Genomic DNA, 6,000 nt, shown 5'->3' with positions numbered 1-6,000 from the left:
AAAAGATTTACCTAAGCTGTAACTGCAAATGATCTATTGTGATCAGTGTACTACCCCAGTAAAGAAACTAAATAAATAAATACATGAGTATCCAGTGGTAACTCAACCTCTCACTTAATCATTAATGAAGATATAGAGGTTCATAATTGCATAATGAACAGACATGTACACCAAGTCTAAACTGAATTTGAAATGCACTGCATTACTTAACTCAAATCTGATTCTTTTTATGGATGAAGCCTACAAGCGAGTGTTTGTCATTAAGTCACAAGTTATCCAGAATGCACACCAAATGAAGTTTAAGAAAAAAGACAAAATTATCAGGTGTTCCCTCGACATTAATAATAGTTTTGACTAAATTGGATACAAGTATGCATATGGAGCTGCCCTTTTTCTGGTAAATGTGGCAGCAAATGAATTGTATAAACTGAGGACAGCCCAGTCCAAACAATAATGGAGAATATGTGGAGAAATAACTAGTTAATTTGATGTTAAAACAAGCTGTAACTATTGTAATGTGTAGGTATCCTTTCCAATGAAAACAGTGAAGTCATACTAGAAAATGGCTTAGCAGATAGGGGAAGTTAAAGTTTTCTTTAATACGGCTTTTCTGACTTCAAGGCTAGAACTTTATTGCCTTCAGTAAAAGAAATACAAATTAATCTAATGGAGTAAAATGGCAAAATACCCTCTCTTCTCTGTTACCAGTTACCTTAGGGGTCTCACAAGGATCCATTTTTGGCCCACTTCTCTTCACGTTATTTACTAACAACCTACATACTTCCACCCAACAAGTCACAATAATGCAGTACGCAGATGATTCTAACTTAATTTGTGCTGCCCCAACACTCCACCTTCTCCAGCAAATAACACAGGAGGCCTTCTCCAAAATAGAAACCTGGCTAACCAATGCACAACTAATACTCAATGCCAACAAAACAAAACTCATCCTGTTTCACCCAAGATCCCCTGACCCCTCTCCTCTATTCAAAATCACCTCATCAGACAATACTAGCATTACTCCAGTTTCCCACACCAAACTCCTGGGAGTAGTAATAGATCAAAAAATGAACTTTGATATCCACATAGCTCAAACAGTTAAAGTCTACAAAAAAAATTTGAAGCCTGTTCAGGAGCAAACTTTTCCTTACAAGTAACTCCAAAGTCTCCATTGTCAGAACCCACATTCTATCAACACTCCTATACACATCTCCCATCCTTACTAATCTCAAGAAAACAGACATAAATAAATTGGATAGCTGCTATAATAAAATAGCTAAGTTCACTACAGACACCAACTACAGAACCCATCACTGCCACACTCAGACAACTCTCATAGCTAGAATTCCCCAACCAACTGATTTTTAACCAACTCTCCATGACCTGCCAAATACTCAACTAACCCAAAAAAGCACCCACTCTCCAAAGCTTACTTACACACTATTCCAATAAATGGCCACTGCACAATAGCAACAAAGCCCTATTAAACATTACTAAAAGTAGAAATAATGCTGGTGACTCCCTGTACTCAAATAGCATAGCTAAAATCTGGAACTCCCTACCTCTAGACATCAGATCCACCTCTAGCACAACTTCAAGACATTACTAAAAAATCATCTAACATTCACATGGATCTGCTCATGTACTAACCATGGATAGCATCTCTCATCTAGAAAGATCCTCCAAGTACACCTGAAACCCCTCTATACAACTCCTGCAACTTCTACTCCTTTTTTCATTTTCTTAGGATTTAAATGTTATTGGAAACTGTATTTAATCAGATTATGTAGCTTAATGTACTGTAGAAGCTTAAACAATCCTAACTCATCCCAAAACATGTTCTACTGTCATATAAGGTATGTGTTTTTCATCTCTAATATATAAAATGCTATTTTTCTGCCCTCAGCTAAATTGTAAGCAGGCACAGATTACCTGTTATATTTACTTTTTGATTCTGTATTTTTGAAATTTACATGACATTTGTTATTTTAATATGTGTTTATCTGGAGATATTCTCCTCAGGCCTCTGCTGAAAATGGACTCTTTTTTTTCCAGTTGGACTTTCCCAGTAAACAAATGTTAAATAAAATAAATACAATTTTTAGAGCTTGACAAATGTGCAGTAATTCAAGGCACTGTGAAAACATCCTGGAAGCAGTAAGTTACCTTTTACATCCGTATCACCCATTGTGTTCGTCTGCTGGCCATCCTGTAATGTCAAAGAAATTATTGCCCTACTTTGTCTGCTTATCATGGCATGTAATAGAAGAGGAAAAAATATGACAGACTGAGTAAATAAGAGTTGGGTTTGCTCCAAGCTTTGCTTCAAATCACTCAGCATTCATGTGAGAATTTTTTAGTTGTCAGCTCTCATAGTCATCATCATCATCATCTTCTTTCGGCTGTTCCCGTTAGGGGTCGCCACAGTGGATCATCTGTTTCCATTTCTTCCTGTCCTCTGCATCATGCTCTTTTACACCAACTGCCTGCATGTCCTCTCTCACCACATCCATAAACCTCATCGTAGGCCTTCCTCTTTTCCTCTTACCTGGCAGCTCCATCCTTAGCATCCTTTTCCCAATATACCCAGCATCCCTCCTCAGCACATGTCCAAACCAACGCAATCTCGCCTCTTTTGCTTTGTCTCCAAACTGTCCAACCTGAGCTGACCCTCTAATATACTGATTCCTAATCCTGTCCATCCTAGTCACTCCCAGTGCAAATCTTAACATCTTTAACTGTGCCACATCCAGCTCTGACTCCTGCCTTTTTGACAATGCTACCGTCTCCAACCCATATAACATAGCTGGTCTCACTACCCTCTTGTAGACCTTCCCTTTCACTCTTATTGGTACCCGTCTGTCACAAATCACTCCTGACACTCTTCTCCACCCACTCCATCCTGCCTGTACTCTCTTCTTCACCTCTCTTCCTCACTCACCATTACTCTGAACTGTTGATCCCAAGTACTTAAACTCATCCACCTTTACCAGCTCTACTCCCTGCATCCTCACCATTCCTCTACCCTCCCTCTCATTTACACACATATATTCTGTTTTAGCCCTGCTGACCTTCATTCCTCTCCTCTCTAAAGCATATCTCCACCTCTCCAGGGTCTCCTCAACCTGGTCCCTACTCTCACTACATATCACAATGTCATCTGCAAACATCATAGTCCACGGGGCTCCTGTCTAATCTCATCTATCAACCTGTCCATCACCACTGCAAATAAGAAAGGGCTCAGAGCTGATCCTTGATGTAATCCCACCTCTACCTTAAACTTATCTGTCACTCCCACCACAGTCCTCACCAATGTCACACTACCCTTGTACATATCCTGTACCACTCTTACATACTTCTCTGCCACTCCCGACTTCCTCATACAATACCACAACTCCTCTCTAGGGACCCTGTAATATGCTTTCTCTAAGTCCACAAAGACACAATGCAACTCCTTCTGACCTTCTCTGTATTTCTCCAACAACACTCTCAGAGCAACTATTGCATCTGTAGTGCTCTTCCTGGCATGAAACCATACTGCTGATCACTAATCATCACCTCCCTTCTTAACCTAGCTTCCACTACTCTTTCCCATAACTTCAAGCTGTGACTGATCAGTTTTATCCCTCTGTAGTTACTGCAGCTCTGCACATCACCCTTATTCTTAAAGATAGGTACCAAAACACTTTTTCTCCACTCCTCAGGCATCCTCTGACTTTCCAAAATTTCATTAAACAATCTGGTTAAAAATTCCACTGCCATTTCTCCTAAGCACCTCCATGCTTCCACTGGTATGTCATCTGGGCCAACAGCCTTTCCATTCTTCATCCTCTTCATAGCTGTCCTTACTTCCTCTTTGCTAATCTGTTTCACTTCCTGATTCACTATCCCCACATCATCCAACCTTCTCTCTCTCTCATTTTCGTCATTCATCAGCCCTTCAAAGTACTCTTTCCATCTACTCAACACACTCTCCTCACTTGTGAGTACGTTTCCCTCACTGTCCTTTATCACCCTTACCTGCTGCACATCTTTCTCAGCTCTGTCCCTCTGTCTAGCCAATCAGTACAGGTCCTTTTCTCCCTCTTTAGTGTCCAATCTCTCATACAACTCTCTATATGTCTTATCCTTAGCCTTCGCCACCTCTCTCTTTGCCATGCACCTCATCTCCTTATACTCATGTCTACTTTCTTCATCTCTTTGACAATCCCGCTTCTTCTTTGCCAGCCTCTTCCTCTGTATACTCTCCTGTACTTCCTCATTCCATCACCATGTCTCCTTGTCCTCCTTCCTCTGTCCAGATGTCACACCAAGAACCTTTCTAGCAGTCTCCCTTACTAGCTCTGCTGTAGTTACCCAGCTATTCGGTAACTCTTCATTGCCTCCCAGTGCCTGTCTTAATTCTTCCCTGAACTCCTCCTCACAATCACCCTTTTTTAACTTCCACCATTTAATCCTTGGCACTGCTTTCACACTCCTCCTCCTCCGCTTCTTGATCCCCATCATCATCCTGCAGACCACCATTCTATGCTGCTTAACTACACTTTCCCCAGTCACCACTTTACAGTCTCCAATCTCCTTCAGACTGGCCCTCCTACATAGGATATAATGCACCTGTGTGCATCTTCCTCCACTCTTGTACATCACCCTATGCTCCTCCCACTTCTTAAAATATGTATTCACCACAGCCATGTCCATCCTTTTCGCAAAATCCACAATCATCTGACCTTCTGCATTCCTCTCCTTAACAACATACCTACCCATCACTTCCTCATCCCCTCTGTTCACTTCACCAACATGCCCATTGAAGTCCACTCCAATCACTAGTCTCTCACCCTTGGGTACACTCACCACCACTTCATCCAACTCACTCCAAAATTTTTCTTTCTCATCCATCGCACACCCAACTTGTCAGTTTTGATGAGAGTTGTCAGCTCTCATAGTGTAGGGCATAAACCAAATCTAATGTATGAAGTCCTGTCAGCCCCCTGGGATCAAGGATTTATCTATGTTTTGATAATGACATGCATATTTAGTCACTAAATGCAACCTCCCTGAATTAAGGCAGACATAATCACAATCTAGAGAAAAACTGTGAAAGAAAGCAGTACCTTAGTTTAGAATACTGGTATCCATAAACAACGAGTGGGATACACTATTAGGCAGATAAAACAGGGACATTGCAGGATCTTTTAAGCAGATTACAAATTATGCTGTCCTTATAGGCTCCAAGCTTCAGGGATAATGGCTTGATCTAATGATATTTTGAAAACTAAATTAGAAAAGATTTGTAGAAAAGTAACTTGAACTGGCCTGGTGTTCTTCCATTAATTTTGATGTATTTTACATTCAAACTATAATAGAAGAACAAAGTGAGTCCAGATGAGATTCTGATGGGCAGCTCAATAACTGTGCAAGACATAGCTTTTGTACATCCCAATGACTGTAAAATAGATGAGGTTCCTTATGGTAGTGTCCAACTACTAGATGTTGAGCTCCCCAATTACTGTTTCCCATAGAAAATCCCTAGCTGTGTAGTTTCTAAGCAATGACAGCACTGTATGTAGTCATTTCCCTTTTTTAAATGTTTGTAATGCATACTATAAGATGTGTATTAATGTCTTCATTTATATTCTATCATGGTGCTTTCTTTTTAAAAAAAATTCACTCAGGCTATGCCTGAAAAGGTCAGTTTTGATGAAGGCATTTCTGGTTAACAAACACGAATAAAAAAAAAAACAAACAAAAAAAAAAAACCAAGTAGTCATATCTGTATTAAAAGTACGTTACTGCAGCTGTTTCATTTAATTATTATATGAAATAAAAACTTTCATTATCTACACTGAATTTAACATTCTGCATTCTATAAAATTATTTTAATATCAACTTTGTCTATGTTTCAACTATAATAAAATCCCTTAATCTATAAAGGTATCTAAATTCCATTTTCCCTGAAACAACCAATCTTCATTTCCCTCTTTCTTTTCATCATCTTCCAAA

The sequence above is a fragment of the Protopterus annectens genome, chromosome 1.part0 (assembly GCF_019279795.1).
Source record: "Protopterus annectens isolate FY-2018-M chromosome 1.part0, PAN1.0, whole genome shotgun sequence".
NCBI classification, from domain to species: domain Eukaryota; kingdom Metazoa; phylum Chordata; order Ceratodontiformes; family Protopteridae; genus Protopterus; species Protopterus annectens.
Note: the sequence above shows the minus strand (reverse complement) of the source record.